We start from the raw sequence: 19,426 nt of genomic DNA on the forward strand, positions 1-19,426 counted from the left end.
TTCCAATTTTTAAAAAAGTAAATATGCACTATATTTTTCACTGCAACACTGTTTGAATTTGCAGAACACCAGAGTCCACATAATGACTACAATAGGACATTGCTTGAATAAACTCTGGTATACATACATAAAACTGTAAAGAAGAATAAGGAAGGTATCTATGGTCTGGGAACAGAATGATTTCAAAGATATGGTATTAAGTTAAAAAAAAACACAAAAGAGTATACAGTATGCTACTTTTTGCAAAGACTGACACAAGAAGGAAAAATTAGAAACTAATGCACGTGGTTATATATAGGTAGTTGGGCAAAAAGTGGAAGGGGTAGGGAGGGAGTGACATTTCTTTGCATATACCTTTTTGTATATCCTTGACTTAACCAGGTAAAGGTTAAACCTATTTTTAAAAAGTAAAATAAAATCAATAAGGATGAGGGATCCCTAAAATTGAATCTCAACATAAAAAATTCACCCAAATGAATCTGAAGTGACCTTAATGAGAATGAAAGCATAACATATCAAAATTTGTGGAAGGTACCTAACACAATGTTTACAGGGAAATGTATAGCTATACATGATCATATTAGAAACGAAGAAAAGTTTAAAATCAGAGATCCAAGCTTACCTCTTTAAAAAACCAAAAAATGAAGAGTGAAATTCACCCAGAGTAAGAAGAAAGAAAGAAATATAAAGAGCAGAAATCAATGAAATAGAAGATGGCATACAATAAAGAAAAAAAGGGACTTCCCTGGTGGTACAGTGATTAAGAATCCGCCTGCCAATGCAGGGGACACCAGTACAATCCCTGGGCCAGGAAGATCCCACATGCCACAGAGCAACTAAGCCCATGCACCACAACCACTGAGACTGCGCTCTAGAGCCCACGAGCTGCAACTACTGAGCCCGCACGCCACAACTACTGAGCCCCCACGCTTCAACTACTGAAGCCCATGCACCTAGAGCCCGTGCTCCGCAACAAGAGAAGCCACCACAATGAGTAGCCCATGCACCGCAACGAAGAGTAGCCCCTGCTCACCACAACTAGAGAAAGCCCACGCGCAGCAAGGAAGACCCAATGCAGCCAAAAATAAATTTAAAAAAAGAAAAAAAAATTTAGGGATTTCCCTGGCGGTGCAGTGGTTAAGATTCCACCTGCCAATGCAGAGGACACGGGTTCAACCCTGCTCTGGGAAGATCCCACATGCCGCGGAGCACTGAAACCTGTGCACCACAGCTACTAAGTCTGTGCTCTAGAGCACACGAGCCACAACTACTGAACCCACTCACCACAACTACTGAAGCCCATGCTCTGCAACGAGAAGCCACCGCAATGAGATGCCCACACACCACAGCGAAGAGTAGCCCCTGCTCACCACAACTAGACAAAGCCCGCACACAAAAAAGGAGACCCAATGCAGCCAAAATTAAGTAAATAAATAAATAATTTTTTTTAAAAAAAAGCTTCAGGATAAAAAAAAAATTAATACCAAAAGTTGATTCCATTAAAAGGTCAATAAAATTTATAAAACTCTAATTAAACTGATGAAGGAGAAAAAGAAAACATGTAAGTTAACAACACAACAATAAAAGAGGGGATGTATTACTACAGATTCTACACTCATGAAAAGAATAATAAGGGAATATTGTGGACAATTTTATGCCAATAAATTTGACAAACTGGATCATTCATTCTCAATAGGCATGATATCATCCCCAAGTGGACAAAAACTGGTCCTTGGAAGTCCAAAAAAATCTTACTCTCTTTACATATAAAAAATGGATATATAAGTCAGTACATAAACAGGATATACAGCATTATCTGTGGTATTAAAATTTCATGGGGGGGCTTCCCTGGTGGCGCAGATGGTTGAGAGTCCGCCTGCCGATGCAGGGGACACGGGTTCGTGCCCCGGTCTGGGAAGATCCCACATGCCGCAGAGTGGCTGGGCCTGTGAGCCATGGCCGCTGAGCCTGCGCGTCCAGAGCCTGTGCTCCACAACGGGACAGGCCACAACAGTGAGAGGCCCGCGTACTGCAAAAAAAAAAAAAAAAAAATTTCATGGGGACAGTGGTGGCTAGGAAAACAAAGTCTTTAAAAAGGATCCTTCAGGGAACAGTAATGAAAAAAGGACTGAGAAACACTGACTTAACTGAAACAAACAAACAAAAAAAATCACTGAAAAACATAAATCATGAAAACTGACACAAGAAGAAACAGAAAATCTGAATAGCCTTACATCTATTAAACAATTTGAATTTCTAATTAAAAACCCCTCCATAAAGAAAACCCAAGGCCATCTGACATTAATCACTGGTGAATTCTAACTAAGAATAAAGAAAAAAATAATAGCAACCTAATTCAGAAAGTAAGATATCAAGTCTCCCCAACTTGATTTATAGATTCAAGACAATCCCAATAAAAATCCCAACAAGCTCATTTAATGGAACATAATATAAAATTCAGAAATAGATCCACAAATCAATTTTTCAATTGATTTTCATCAACAGTCCTTTTCAGCAAATGGTACTAGAACTGGTAATCCATACTATACACAAAAAATTAACTCAAAATGGAATATATATCTAAATGTAAAAGCTAAAACTATAAAAGTCCTAGAAGAAAACATAGGTGAAAAATCTTTGTAATTGTGGAGTAGTCAACTATTTCTTAGACAAGACCCAGAGAGAAAAAAAAAATTTTTTTTAAAAGCACCTGGGACTTCCCTGGTGGTGCAGTGGTAAGAATCTGCCTGCCGATGCAGGTGACACGAGTTCGAGCCCTGGTCCAGGAAGATCCCACATGCCACAGAGCAACTAAGCCTGTGTGCCACAACTACTGAGCCTGTGCTCTAGAGCCCGCGACCCACAACTACTGAAACCTGTGCACCTAGAGCCCGTGCTCCGCAACAAGAGAAGCCACCACGATGAGAAGCCTGCACACCACAAAAAAGAGTAGCCCCCACTTGCCACAACCAGAGAAAAGCCCGTGCAGCAATGAAGACCCAACACAGCCAAAAATAAATAAATAAATAAATAAATAAATAAAATTTATTTTTTAAAAAAAGGACACTCATTCACTAGTTACTGTCTCTTATTTTTTATATAACCATGATCTGAGAATAAAGTCCGATAAACATCACTGCTGACTAGGACACATTTTACCTGACCTCTCTACTGTAATAAGAACCCAACCATTAGAAGAAAGACAGAAACAAACTGGAATACCACCCAGGAGGCATGCTCCTTAAAGGAATATGTCAGCAAGTGTCAACCTTAGACTCTCTAACTGAATTGGCTTGATTCAGCTTATCAAATGATTCTGCTGATTCTAAACACAAAGTACTACACAATTTGTGTGAAGCTGATTATGCTGGTCATAATTTATGATGATTAACATCTCCCAACATTCAGGTTAGCCTCCCACTGAGATGTGCAAACAGGCTGTTAACAATCCAAACAATCCAGAACACAAAACTAGACAGAGAGAACCTGAATAATTTGCGGTTGTTCAAAATGGCTGAAAGAGAACATTCCATATAACAACAACAACAAAAGATAAATTATTTTCCTGCCCTAATCTTTTCCTAAGAACTTCCTTTTCCAAAACAGATACAGCTCTGCAACTTTGGTAAAGCTGATATATCTATACATGGCCAGTTACAATGTAAATTTATAAAACACTTTTGAAATAATCAAGGCACTGTGTCATAACCCGTACAGATGTGCTTTCTCAAAGAAAGTGATACCACTTCTGGGAATTTATCCTGAACAATCACTGAAAAGAAGAAAAGTGTTACACAAAAATATGTTCATTACCCTATAACCTATAAGGTGACTTAACTTACTTAGATACGTAAAGACAAGGCCATGGTTAAGTACATTATAGCATGTTAACTCAAGAAACTCAGATGTTGTTATCAAAATACTAATCATGAAGACATATAAAAATGATAAAGTCTGGTGGGGCGGAGTCAAGACAGCGTACTAGGAGGCAGCATAATTCGCATCTCCTCACAACTACGGCACCTACCTGGCACCCCTGGGGGACCACAGACAACTAAGGGGACAGGAGGAAACCCCAGTGATCGGGTAGGACGTGAGGCTTGGGGGAGTGAAGGGGGAGGAGAAGTGGAGGCCAGACGGGAATGGTGCCCCTGAGGGGCAGCTGGGGGAGGGGAAGGGATAAATTGGGGAACCACTGGCAGGGCAGAGGATCAAAAAGGAGTGTGGCCAGGTTTCCCCTGCGCACTTGGACCCTCCAGGAATCTGTTGAGATCCCGGGCCTGATCCTCTGCCCACCTAGGCCCCCTCCAGCTGGGTGGGTCCTGAGGGAGTGGGAAGGAGGTAAGGGGGAGCAAACGTAAAGGCCGGACCTCCGGGACAGCACCCCAAGGGGTGGCTGGGGGAGGGAAGGAGTTCCTACACCCAGCAGGATCCACCCACAGTTAGGAGTTGAGGGGCAACAGGGGAGACCCTGGGGGAGACAGTGGGGGAGGGGCACAAAGGAACGGAAGGGAACCAGGCCAGTGCTTTCCCTGTCCACTTAGGCACCAGGAAGCCTGTTGGTCTCCCAGGCCTAATCCTCTGGCCTCAGAGCCTCCCTTCTGCTGCGCAGAGCCCAAACCCCACCCTTACACCCCCACCCAGGGCCCTACCTCTACACTCAGAGACTCCCTCCAAAGGAGGTGGGCCTAAACCCCACTCACACACCCTCACTCAGGGCCCTACCTCCAAACTCCGGAACCCCACACTCCAGAGGCCCTCCTCTCAAGGTGCTGCCTCTCCTCTTCTGTGCAGGTCCTAAGCAGAGGCCCCGCCCCACGCTTAAATGTAGCCCTATCTAGGCCCCGCCCCATGCTCAAACATCACCCCCCACCCGCTTAGGACCCACCCCATCCTAAACCCTGCCCCCACCTAAGTTCCACCCCCTACCTAAACTCCGCCCCCATACCCTAGGCCTTTTTTTTTTCTTTTCTTTATCCCTCTTTTACATTGAGGTTCTGTTTTACCTTGCTGATTCACTGTTGATTCTTTTATATTTCTATTTTTCCGAATAAATCTTTTATTTTTCTAACTTTTATTCTTTATACTTCGCTAGTGATCTCTCCTTTTGGCTCGCTGCCCCACCCCCTCTTTCTCTTTTCTTGTTTTTGCTGTGGTTTTATTTCACCTTGTTGCAGTTGTTTCAATTATAGTTTTATTTTTTCTAATATATTTTTTATCTTTCTGATTTCATTTTGTTTTTTATTCTTTGACATTGTACTGCTCGTTTTTTTTCTTTCTTTCTTCCCTTTTTTTTTTTTTATTGCACCACGAAGCTTGCAGTTTCTTGGTTCCCAGGCCGGAGGTCAGACACAAGCTCCTGTGGTGTGAGCTCCGAATGCAAACTGCTGGACTAACAGAGAACCTCAGAGCCCAAGGAATATCAATCCGAGCGAGGCCTACCAGCGTTCCTCATATCAGCACCAAGACCCAGCTCTATCAAACTGTCTGCAAACCCCAGTGCTGGACGTCTCAGGCCAAATAACCAGTAAGACAGGAATACAGCACCACACATCAAAAAATAAATTTAAAAAAAAGACAAAAAATATATGTTACAGACGAAGGAGCAAGGTAAAAACCTACAAGACCAAATAAATGGAGATGAAATAGGCAACCTACCTGAAAAAGAATTTAGAGTAATGATAGTAAAGATGATCCAAAATCTCAGAACCAGAATGGAGAAAATACAAGAAACATTTAACAAGGCCCTAGAAGTACTAAAGAGCAAACGAACAGTGATGAACAACACAATTACTGAAATTAAAAATACTCTAGAAGGAATCAATAACAGAATAACTGAGGCAGAAGAACGGATAAGTGACCTGGAATATAGAATGGTGGAAATAACTGCCAGGGAGCAGAATAAAGGAAGAAGAATGAAAAGAATTGAGCACAGTCTCAGAGACCTCTGGGACAACATTAAACACACCAACATTCGAATTATAGGGGTCCCAGAAGAAGAAGAGAAAAAAGAAAGGGTCTGAGAAAATGTTTGAAAAGATTATAGTCGAAAACTTCTCTAACATGGGAAAGGAAACAGTCAATCAAGTCCAGGAAGCACAGAGAGTACCATACAGGATAAATCCAAAGAGAAACACACTAAGACACATACTAATTAAACTATCAAAAATTAAATAAAAAGAAAAAATATTAAAAGCAGCAAAGGAAAAGCAACACATAACGTACAACTGAATCCCCATAAAGTTAACAACTGATTCTTCAGCAGAAACTCTGCAAGCCAGAAGGGAGTGGGAGGACATATTTAAAGTGATGAAAGGGAAAAACCTACAACCAAGATTACTCTACCCAGCAAGGATCTCATTCAGATTTGATGCAAAAATTAAAACCTTTACAGATAAGCAAAAGTTAAGAGAATTCAGCACCACCAAACCAGCTTTACAACAAATGCTAAAGGAACTTCTCTAGGCAGGTAATACAAGAGAAAGAAAAGACCTACAAAAACAAACCCAAAACAATTACAAAAACAGTAACAGGAACATGTATATTGATAATTACCTTAAATGTAAATGGCTAAAATGCTCCAAACAAAACAAATAGACTGGCTGAATGGATACAAAAACAAGACCAGTACATATGCTGTCTACAAGAGACCCAATTCAGACCTAGACCCAATTCAGACCCAGTTCACATACAGACTGCAAGTGAGGGGATGGAAAAAGATATTCCATGCAAATGGAAATCAAAAGAAAGCTGGAGGGGCTTCCCTGCTGGCGAAGTGGTTGACAGTCCACCTGCTGATGCAGGGGACACGGGTTCGTGCCCCGGTCCGGGAAGATCCCACATGCCGCGGAGCAGCTGGGCCCGTGAGCCATGGCTGCTGAGCCTGCGCGTCCGGAGCCTGTGCTCCGCACGGGAGAGGCCACAACAGTGAGAGGCCCATGTACCGCAAAAAAAAAAAAAAAGAAAGCTGGAGTAGAAATTCTCATATCAGGCAAAATAGACTTTAAAATAAAGATTATTAGATGAGACAAAGAAAGACACTACAAAATGATCAAAGGATCAATCCAAGAAGAAGATATAACAACTGTAAATATTTATGCACCCAACATATAAGCGCCTCAATACATAAGGCAAATGCTAATAGCCATAAAAGAGGAAATCGACTAACACAATAATAGTAGGGGACTGTAACACCCCACTTTCACCAATGGACAGATCATCCAAAATGAAAATAAATAAGGAAACATAAGTTTTAAACGACACATTTAACAAGATGAACTAGGGCTTCCCTGGTGGTGCAGTGGTTAAGAATCTGCCTGCCAAGGCAGGGGACATGGGTTCAAGCCCTGGTTTGGGAAGATCCCACATGCCGTGGAGCAACTAAGCCCGTGTGCCACAACTACTGAGCCTGCGCTCCAGAGCCCACGAGCCACAACTCCTGAAGCCCAGGCGTCTAGACCACGTGCTCTGCAACAAGAGAAGCCACCACAATGAGAAGCCCACGCACTGCAATGAAGAGTAGCCCCCACTCACTGCAACTAGAGAAAGCCCACGCACAAAAACCGAACGCAGCCAAAAATAAAGAAATAAAATAGATAAATTAAAAAATACAAGGGCTTCCCTGGTGGCACAGTGGTTGAGAATCTGCCTGCCAATGCAGGGGACACGGGTTCAAACCCTGGTCTGGGAAGATCCCACATGCCGCGGAGCAACTGGGCCCGTGAACCACAACTACTGAGCCTGCGTGTCTGGAGCCTGTGCTCTGCAACAAGAGAGGCCGCGACAGTGAGAGGCCCGCGCACTACGATGAAGAGTGGCCCCCGCTCGCCGCAACTAGAGAAAGACCTCGTACAGAAACCAAGACCCAATACAGCTAAAAATAAATAAATAAAAAATAAATAAAATTAAAACTGTATTACTTATATATATATATATATATATATATATATAAACAAGATGAACTTAATTGATATTTATAGGACGTTCCATCCAAAAACAACAATACACCTTATTCTCAACTGTTTGTGGAACATTCTCTAGGATACATCATATCTTGGGTCACAAATCAAGCCTTGGTAAATTTAAGAAAACTGAAATCCTATGAAGTATCTTTTCTCATTACAACGCTATAAGACTAGATATCAATTATAGGAAAACATCTGTAAAAAATACAAACACACGGAGGCTGAACAATACGTTATTAGGTAACTAATAGATCACTGAGGAAATCAAAGAGGAAATCAAAAAATACCTAGAAACAAATGACAAGGAAAACACAACGACCCAAAACCTATGGGATGCAGCAAAAGCAGTTCTAAGAGGGAAGTTTATAGCATTACAATCCTACCTCAAGAAACAAGAAAAATCTCAAACAATCTAATCCTATACCTAAAGCAATTAGAGAAATAAGAACAAAAAAAAAAACCCCGGAGTTAGCAGAAGGAAAGAAATCATAAAGATCAGATCAGAAATAAATTAAAAAGAAATGAAGGAAACAATTGCAAAGATCAATAAAACTAAAAGCTGGTTCTTTGAGAAGATAAACAAAATTGATAAACCATTAGCCAGACTCACCAAGAAAAAAGGGAAAAGACTCACATCAACAGAATTAGAAATGAAAAAGGAGAAGTAACAACTGACACGGCAGAAATACAAAGGATCATGAGAGATTTCTACAAGCAACTCTATGCCAATAACATGGACAACCTGGAAGACATGGACAAATTCTTAGAAAAGCACAACCTTCCGAGACTGAACCAAGAAGAAATAGAAAATATAAACAGACCAATCACAAGCACTAAAATTAAAACTGTGATTAAAAATCTTGCAACAAACAAAAGCCCAGGACCAGATGGCTTCACAGGCCAATTCTACCAAATATTTAGAGAAGAGCTAACACCTATCCTTCTCAAACTCTTCCAAAATACAGCAGAGGGAGGAACACTCCCAAACTCATTCTATGAGGCCACCATCATCCTGATACCAAAACAAGACAACGATGTCACAAAAAAAGAAAACTACAGCCCAGTATCTCTGATGAACACAGATGCAAAACTCCTCAACAAAATACTAGCCAACAGAACCCAACAGCACATTAAAAGGATCATACACCATGATCAAGTGGGGTTTACCCCAGGGATGCAAGGATTCTTCAATACATGCAAATCAATCCATGTGATAAACCATGTTAACAAATTGAAGGAGAAAACCTATATGATCATCTCAAGAGATGCAGAAAAAGCTTTTGACAAAATTCAACACCCGTTTATGATAAAAACTATCCAGAAAGCAGGCATAGGGGAAACCTACCTCAACGTAATGAAGGCCATATATGACAAACCCACAGCAAACATCATTCTCAATGGTGAAAAACTGAAAGCATTTCCTCTAGGATCAGGAACAAAACAAGGCTGCCCACTCTCACCACTATTATTCAACATAGTTTTGGAAGTCCTAGCCATGGCAATCAGAGAAGAAAAAGAAATAAAAGGAATACAAATTGGAAAAGAAGAAGTAAAACTGTCACTGTTTCCAGATGACATGATACTATACATAGAGAATCCTGAAGATGCTACCAGAAAACTACTGGAGCTAATCAATGAATTTGGTAGAGTAGCAGGATACAAAATTAATGCACAGAAATCTCTGGCATTCCTATACACTAAGGATGAAAAATCCGAAAGAGAAATTAAGGAAACAGTCCCATTTACCACTGCAACAAAACGAATAAAATACCTAGGAATAAACCTACCTAAGGAGACAAAAGACCTGTATGAAGAAAACTATAAAACACTGATGAAACAAATTTAAAATGATATAAACAGATGGGAGAGATATACTATGTTCTTGGATTGGAAGAATCAACATTGTGAAAATGACTATACTACCCAAAGCAATCTACAGATTCAATGCAATCCCTACCAAATTATCAATGCCATTTTTCACAGAACTAGAACAAAAAATTGCACAATTTGTATGGAAACACAGAAGATCCCGAATAGCCAAAGCAGTCTTGAGAAAGAAAAACAGAGCTGGAAGAATCAGACTCCCTGACTTCAGACTATACTACAAAGCTACAGTAATCAAGACAGTATGGTACTGGCACAAAAACAGAAATATAGATCAACGGAACAGGATAGAAAGCCCAGAGATAAACCCACACACATATGGTCACCTTATCTTTAATAAAGGAGGCAAGAATAGACAATGGAGAAAAGACACCCTCTTCAATAAGTGGTGCTGGGAAAACTGCACAGCTACGTATAAATGAATGAAATTAGAACACATGCTAACACCATACACAAAAATATACTCAAAATGGATTAAAGACTTAAATGTAAGGCCAGACAGTATAAAACTCTTAGAAGAAAACATAGGAGAAACACTCTTTGACATAAATGACAGCAAGATCCTTTTTGATCCACCTCCTAGAAAACTGGAAATAAAAACAAAAATAAACCAATGGGACCTAATGAAAATTAAAAGCTTTTGCACAGCAAAGGAAACCATAAACAAGACAAAAAGACAACCCTCAGAATGGGAGAAAATATTTGCAAACAAATCAACGGACAAAGGATTAATCTCCAAAATATAAAAGCAGCTCAATATTAAAAGAACTACTCAATCAAAAACTGGGCAGAAGACCTAAATAGACATTTCTCCAAAGAAGATATACAGATGGCCAAGAAGCACATGAAAAGCTGCTCAACACCACTCATTATTAGAGAAATGCAAATCAAACTACAATGAGGTATCACCTCACACCAGTTAGAATGGGCATCATCAGAAAATCTACAAACAACAAATGCTGGAGAGGGTGTGGAGAAAAGGGAACACTCTTGCACTGTTGGTGGGAATGTAAATTGATAGAGCCACTGTGGAGAACAGTATGGAGGTTCCTTAAAAAATTAAAAATAGAACTACCATATGACCCAGCAATCCCACTACTGGGCATATACCCTGAGAAAACCATAATTCAAAAGGAGTCATGTACCAAAATGTTCACAGCAGCTCTATTTACAACAGCCAGGACATGGAGGCAACCTAAGTGTCCATCAACAGATGAATGGATACAGAAGATGTGGTACATATATACAATGGAATATTACTCAGCCATAAAAAGGAACGAAACTGAGTTATTTGTAGAGGCGTGGATGGATCTAAACTGTCATACAGAGTGAAGTAAGTCAGAAAGAGAGAAACAAATATCATACATTAACGCATATATGTGGAACCAGAAAAATGGTACAGATGAACCGGTTTGCAGGGCAGAAATAAAGACACAGATGTAGAGAACAAACGTATGGACACCAAGGGGGGAAAGTGGCAGGGGTGGTGGTGGTGGTGGGATGAATTGGGTGATTGGGATTGACATATATTCACTAATATGTATAAAATAGATAACTAATAAGAACCTGCTGTATAAAAACTAAAATAAAACTCAAAAATCACCCAAAAAGAACCTGAGCTTCATTAAGTCCTGAGACCCGGTGTGTGATCTCAGTTAGAAGACTGTTCAAATCCCAATCTGGGTTTGGGCTGGGTTTGAGTCCCAGCCCATGGGTTCAAGTCCCAATCTGAGTTGCACAATTTCACCTTCATTAAAAAATGTTACTGAAAAAAATTACTTCATTGCTAAAAAGTGCTAACCAGCATCTGAGCCTTCAAAAAGTTTTAATCTTTTGATTGTGGAGGGGTTGAAATATTGCAAGAATTACCAAAATGTGACACAGAGACATGAAGTGAGCAAGTGCTGTTGGAAAAATGGCACCCAAGAGATTTGTTTAACACTGGGTTGCCATAAACTTTCAATTTGTGTTTAAAAAAAAAAAAATCTACATAGCTCAATAAAGTGAAGCAAAATTAAACAAGATATGCCTCTAATCACTTTGAATGTCAATGGATTAAATGTATCAATTAAAAGACAGAGACTGAAAAAAAAAAAGACAGAGATTGGATCAAAAAATAAGACTCAACTATATGTTGTCTACAAGAAACCCACTTTAAGGACTTCCCTGGCAGTCCAGTGGTTAAGACTCTGTGCTCCCAATGCAGGGGGCACAGGTTCGATCCCTGGTTGGGGAACTAAGATCCTACATGCCACATGGAGCGGCCAAAAAAAAATTGAGAAAACTGATAAAGACAAATGTTGATTCTTTGGAGAAATTAATAAAGCTAATATGCTAAAAAAAAGAAAAGAAAGAAGGAAAGAAAGAAACATACTTTATTTATTTATTTTTTATTTATTTGGCTGCCTCAGGTCTTTAGTTGTGGCACACAGGATCTTCATTGTGGAACATGGGATCTTTCACTGTGGTGCTTAGGCTCCTCGTTGCAGTGCACAGGCTTCTCTCTGGTTGTGGCACGCAGACTCCAGAACATGTGGGCTTAGTTGCCCCACGGCATGTGGGATCTTAGCTCCCCAACCAGGGCTCGAACCCATGTCCCCTGCATTGGAAGATGGATTCTTAACCACACCAGGGAAGTCCCAGAAACCCACTTTAAATACAAAGAGAAATATAGATTAAAAGTAAATGGATGGGGCTTCCTTGGTGGCTCAATGGTTAAGAATCCGCCTGCCAATGCAGGGTACATGGGTTCAAGCCCTGGTCCGGGAAGATCCCACATGCCGCGGAGCAACTAAGCCCGTGCACCACAACTACTGAACCTGCCCTCTAGAGCCCACGAGCCACAACTACTGAGCCAGCGTGTCACAACTACTGAAGTCCACATGCCTGGAGCCCGTGCTCTGCAACCAGAGAAGCCACCACAATGAAAAGACTGCACACTGCAATGAAAAGCCTGTGCACTGCAACAAAGAGTAGTCCCTGCTCGCCACAACTAGAGAAAGCCTGTGCAAAGCAACGAAGACCCAACACAACCAAAAAAAAAAAAAAAAAAGTAAATGGATGCGGATTTCCCTGGTGGTCCAGTGGCTAAGACTCCATGTTCCCAATGCAGGGGGCAAGGGTTTGATCCCTGGTCAGGGAACTAGATCCCACATGCCTCAACTAAAGATTCCACATGCCGCAACTAAAAGATCCCGTGTGCTGCAACTAAGACCTGACACGCCCAAACAAATAAATAAATATTTTTTAAAAGTAACTGGATGGAAAAATGTACCATGCTAACACTAATCAAAAGAAAGCAAGAGTAACTCTATTAATTTCAGACACAGCAGACTTCTAAGCAAGAAAAGTTATCAGGAATAAAGAAAGGCATTACATAAGGATTAAGTCTCCTAGAAGACATAACAATCCTTAATGTGTATGTGCCTAACAAAAGAGTGTCATTGGTGAGGCAAAAAATGCTAGAACTGCAAGGAGAAATAGATGACCCACTATCACAGTTGGAAATACCAACCCCCTTCTATCACATATGGACAGATCCAGCAGGCAGAAAATCAGTAAGGATATAGTTTAACTCAACAACATCATCAATCAATTGAATACAATAGACATCTACAGACTACTCCAACTAGTAACAACAGAACACACATTCTTCTCAAGCTCACACAGAACATTCACCAAGACAAACCACATTCTGGGCCATAAAACACACCTTAAATTTAAAACAAGAGAAATCATGCAATGTCTATACTCAGACCACAATGGAATTAAACTAAAAATCAATAACAGAAAGAAAACAGGAACATCCCAAAATACATGAAGATTAAACAACATACTTCTAAATAACTCATGGGTCAAAGAAGAAATCTCAAGAGCAATATAAAAATACTTTGAATCAAATGAAAATGAAAAATGCATCTTATCAAAATTTGCAGGCTGCAGCAAAAGCAGTGCCTAGAGGAGAGTTACAGCATTAAATGCATACACTGGAAAGAAGATCTAAAATCAATCATCTACGTCTATACCTTAGGGCAGGGGTCCCCAAACCCTGGGCCGCGGACCAGTCCATGGCCTGTTAGGAACCGGGCCACACAGCAGGAGGTAAGCGGCAGGCAAGTGAGTGAAGCTTCATCTGCCACTCACCATCACTTGCATTACTGCCTGAACCATACCTCCCTGAACCCCAGTCCGCGTAAAAACTGTCTTCCAGGAAACTGGTCCCCGGTGCTAACGAGATTAGGGACTGCTGCCTTAGGGAACCAGGAAAAAAAAAAAAAAAGTAAATTAAGTACAAAGTAAGCAGAGGGCTTCCCTGGTGGCGCAGTGGTTGAGAGTCCGCCTGCCAATGCAGGGGACGCGGATTCGTGCCCCGGTCCGGGATGACCCCACATGCCGCAGAGCGGCTGGGCCCGTGAGCCACGGCCACTGAGCCTGCGCGTCCAGAGCCTGTGCTCCACAACGGGAGAGGCCACAGCAGTGAGAGGCCCACGTACCGCAAAAAAAAAAAAAGTAAGCAGGAAAAAAACAAAGAATTACAGCAGAAATCAATGAAATTGACATCAAGAAATAAGTAGAGAAAATGAACCAAACGAAAAGCTGGTTCTTTAATAAAAAGAAAAAACATCAATAAAATTGATAAATCACTAGCTAGGCTGACTAAAAAAAGAGAGGGCACAAATTACTAGTACCAGAAATGAAAAAGAGGACATCACTACAGATCTCATGGGCATTAAAAAAATAATAAAGGAGGGCTTCCCTGGTGGCGCAGTGGTTGAGAGTCCACCTGCTGATGCAGGGGACACGGGTTCGTGCCCCAGTCTGGGAAGATCCCACATGCCGCGGAGCGGCTAGGCCCGTGAGCCATGGCCACTGAGCCTGCGCGTCCGGAGCCTGTGCTCCACAACGGGAGAGGCTACAACAGTGAGAGGCCCGCGTACCGCAAAAAAATAATAATAATAAAAATAAATAAAGGAATACTATGAACAACTCTATGCCCGCAAATCTGATAACCTAGATGCAACAGACCAATTCCCTTTGAAAGACACAATCTGCCAACACTCACATGAGAAGAAATAGGCAGTCTGAATACACCTATATCTATTAAAGAAACAGAATCCATAATTAGCCTTCCACAACTAAAAGCAACAGGCCCAGATGGAGTCACTAATGAATTCTACCAAACATTTAAGGAAGAATTATACAAATTCTATACAATCTCTTTCAGAGGACAGAAGCAGAGGGAATACTTCCTAAGTCATTCTACATGATCACCATTAAACCTAACACTAAAACTAGGCAAAAACATTACAAGAAAACTACAGACCAGTATCTTGCATGAACATGAACACAGATACAAAAATCCTCAACAAATAGTAGCAAATTAAATCTAACAATGTACAAAAAGAATTATACACCATGACCAAGTGGGGTTTATCCCAGATGTGCATGTTAGTTCAACACTGAAAAATTAATTAATGTAGTGCAACACATAAATAGAACAAAAAAGAAAAATCACATGATCATATTCAACAGATTCAGAAAAAGCACTGGACAAAATCAAACACTAATTCATGATAAAACTTCTCCATAAACTAAGAATATAGAACATTCTCAACTTGATAGAGAATATCTATAAAAACGCTATAGCCAACATCATACTAAATGGTGAAAACTCAAAGCTTTCCCACTAAGAACAGGAAAAAGGCTAGGATGTCCCCTCTTATCACTCCTTTTCAACACTACTAGACATACCAGCTAATGCAATAAGACAAGAAAAGGAAATAAACAATATACAGACTAAGAAAGAGAAAAATAAAACTGTCTTTGTTCACAAATGACACTATCATCTAAGTAGAAAATCCAATTGAATCTACAAAACAATTCCTGGAACTATTAAGTAATTATAGTAAGGTTATGGTACACAAGGTTAGTATAAAGTGGCCAATCACATTCCATATACCAGCAATGAACAAGTGTGATTTGAAATGTAAAACACAATAGCACTTACATTGGTAATGAAATAATGTACAAGATCTATAAGGAAAACTAGAGAACTCTAATGAACAAAATCAAATAAGAATTAACTAAATAAAGGGATATTCCATGTTCATGGATAGAAAGACTCAGTAATGTCAAGATATCAGTTTTTCGCAACCTGATCTGTAGATTCAATGCATTCCAAATCAAAATTCCAACAAGTAATTTTGTGGATACCAACAAACTTATTCTAAAGTTTATATGGAGAGGGCAAAAGATCCAGAATAGTCAACACAATATTGAAGAAAAAGGACAAAGTTGGAGGGCTGATGTTACCTGACTTTAAAACCTACTATATAAAGCTACAGTAATCAAAACAGTGTGGAATTGGTGAAAGAATTCTGGTCAATGGAACAGAAGAGAGAGCCCAGAAATAGACCCACATAAATATAGTTGCCTGATTTTTACAAAGGAGCAAAGACAATACAAGGAAGCAAAGGGATTATCTTCAACAAATGTAGCTAGAACAACTGGACATTTCATATCCCAAAAACTGAATCTAGACAAAGATCTAACACCATTCCCAAAATTAACTCACTGGATCATAAACTGATACGTGAAACACAAAACTATAAAAGTCCTAGAAAATAACATAGAAAACCTAGATGACATTAGGTATGGCAATAACTTTTTAGATTATATTTAAAGGCATGATCCAGGAAAGAAGTAAATAAGCTGGATGTCATTAAAATTAAAAACTCCTGCTCTGCAAAAGACAATGTTGCAAGAATAAGAAAACAAGCCACAGACTGGGAGAAAATATTTGCAAAAGACATATCTGATAAAGGACTGTTATCCAAAATATACAAAGAACTCTTAAATCTCAACTGTAAGAAAATAAACACAACTAAAAAGTGGGCCAAAGACTTTGACAGACAACTCACCAAGATGATATACAGAGCAAATAAGCATACGAAAAGATATTCCACATCATATATCATCAGCAAAATGCAAATTGAAAAAAGGAGATATCACTGCACAACTACTAGAATGGTCAAGTTCTGGAACACTGACAACACCAAATGCTGGTGAGGATATGGAGTAACAGGAACTCTCATTCATTGCTGGTGGGAATGCAAAATGGTATAGCCACTTTGGAAGAGAGATTGGTGCTTTCTTATAAAACTAAATATACTCTTAGCATACTCAGCAATCATGTTCCTTGGTATTTACCCAAAGGAATTAAAAACTCATGCCCACCCCAAAACCTGCAGAGAGATGTTTATTCCAGCTTAATTGCCAAAACTTGGAAGCAACCAAATGTCTTTCAGTAGGTGAACAGATAAATAAACTATGGTAGAGCCAGACAATGGAATATTATTCAGTGCTATAAAAAAAAAAAAAAGATTTACCAAAGCTTGAAAAGACACAGAGGAAACTTAAATGCATATTATTAAGTGAAAGAAGCCAATCTGAAAAGGCTATATACCGTCTGACTCCAACTACATGACATTCTGGAAAAGGCAAAACTATGAAGACAGTAAGAAGACCAGTGGTTGTCACAGATTGGCAGGGGAAGTAGGGTAGGGATGAATAGGTGGAGCACAGAGAATTTTTAAGGCAGTGAAAATACTGTTTGATACCATAATAATGGATACATATCATTATATATTTCTCAAAACCCATCGAATGTATAACACCAAGAGTGAACCCTAGTGTAAACTACAGACTTAGGATGATTATAATATGTCAATGTAGGTACATCAATTGTAACAAATCTATCACTTTGATAGGAGAAGTTGATAATGGAGGAGGCTATGTATGTGTAAGCCTATGTATGTGTGAGGCTATGTATGTGTGAGGCAAGAAATCTCTACCTTGTCCTCAGTTTTGCTGTAACCTAAAACAGCTCTAATAAAATGAAGTCTTAATGAAAGTTATACACACACACACAAATACAGGCTGAGAATTTTCCAAAGTAAATAGAGATCTCAAATCAGACCTCAAATCACAGATCCAAAAAGACTATCAAGAAAAATACATTCCATGACCCCAACAAAAAATTCATACCTAAATATTATATTCAAACTGGTTAAAAAAACAAAGATACAGACTACATTGAAGGAAGCCAGAGAGAAAAACATGTTACATTCAAAAGAACAAAGATGAGGATTAAAGCCAACTTCTCATTAAAAACTCTGCAACCAGAATATAATAAAGTGACATCTTGAAAATGATGAAAGAAAAAACTGTCAAACCATATCCTATAGCCATTTCTCAAAAATGAAGGAGATTCAATCTACAACTTTCAGTAAAAAGGAGAACTAAGCAGAACATCAAGTAAATAGAAGACAAACAACACTATAATCCAATCAGACCAAATAGATATCTACAGAACACTCTATCCAACAGTTGCAGAATAAACATTTTCCTCAAGTGCACACGAAATATTCTCCAGGATAGAACATATGATGGTGATAAAACAAGCCTCAACAAACACAGAAAGATAAAAAACACACAAAGCATGTTTTCCAACATAATGAGTGAAATTATAAATAACAGAAGGAAGAAATTTGGGGAATGGACAAATACGTGGAAATTAAATAAAACACTAAGTAACCAATGGGTGAAAGAAAAAATTACAATGGGAAAGTAGAAAATACTCTGAGATGAATGAAAATGAAAGTATGTCTTAAAAACTTAAACGATTTAGCTAAAGCAATACTTAAAGGGAAATTTACATCTATCTAATGCCTATATTAAAAAAGAAAGATCTCAAACAAATAACCTAAACTTCCACCTTAAGATACAGAAAAAAAAGAGCAAACTAAACCTAAAGAAAGCAGAAAATAAACAAAATAATAGAGGAGAAATTAATTTAAAAAATAGTAAAACAAGAAAAATCAATGAGATGAAAAGTTGGTTTTTGAAAACTAAAAATATTGGCAAACTTTGAGTTAGATTTGAGCAGGGGGAAAAAGAAGACTCAAATAACTAAAAGCAGAATGGCAGTGAAGACATTACTAACAAATACAAAAATAAAAGCAAACTGCCAAAGCTGACTTGTGAAAAAATATAAAAACTGAACAGAACTACAACAGATAAGAAACTAAGGACTTCCCTGGTGGTGCAGTAGTTAAGAATCTGCCTGCCAATGCAGGGGACACGGGTTCGAGCCCTAGTCCAGGAAGATCCCACATGCCTCAGAGCAACTAAGCCTGTGTGCCACAACTACTAAGCCTGCACTCTAGAGCCCACACGCCACAACTACTGAAGCCCACGCGCCTAGAGCCTGCGCTCCACAACATGAGAAGCCACTGTAATGAGAAGCCTGCACACCGCAACAAAGGGTAGACCCTGCTCACCACAACTAGAGAAAGCCCACAATGAAGACCCAGTGCAGCCAAATATAAATACATTTAAAAAAACTGAATTAGTAATCAAAAACTATCTACAAAGAAAAGTCTAGGCCCAGATGGCTTCACTGGTGAATTCTGTCCAACAATTAAAGAAAAATAATATTAAATCTTCACAATCTTTTCCTAATATAGAACAGGAGGGAACAATGTTCAACTCATTCTATGAGGCCAGTATTAGTCTGA

The 19,426-nt window shown here is 39.4% G+C and overlaps 1 protein-coding gene across 9 annotated transcripts in view; it reads right to left on the minus strand.

The window, feature by feature from the left end:
* The window catches only part of UIMC1 (ubiquitin interaction motif containing 1), a 189,402-nt gene that overhangs the window by 64,920 nt on the left and 105,056 nt on the right, over positions 1-19,426 (minus strand). For 3 of the 9 annotated variants that reach the window (XM_060296676.1, XM_060296673.1, XM_060296674.1), the window contains one exon: positions 623-2,029. The exons of 5 other annotated variants lie outside the window; for them this stretch is intronic. The gene's annotated coding sequence lies outside the window, so the exon portion shown is untranslated. Of the gene's footprint in view, positions 1-354; positions 395-622; positions 2,030-19,426 lie in introns of all 9 variants that reach the window. One more of the 9 variants, XM_060296675.1, reaches the window with a different exon arrangement.

Source organism: Globicephala melas, chromosome 3 (genome assembly GCF_963455315.2).
Source record: "Globicephala melas chromosome 3, mGloMel1.2, whole genome shotgun sequence".
Taxonomy (NCBI): Eukaryota; Metazoa; Chordata; class Mammalia; order Artiodactyla; family Delphinidae; genus Globicephala; species Globicephala melas.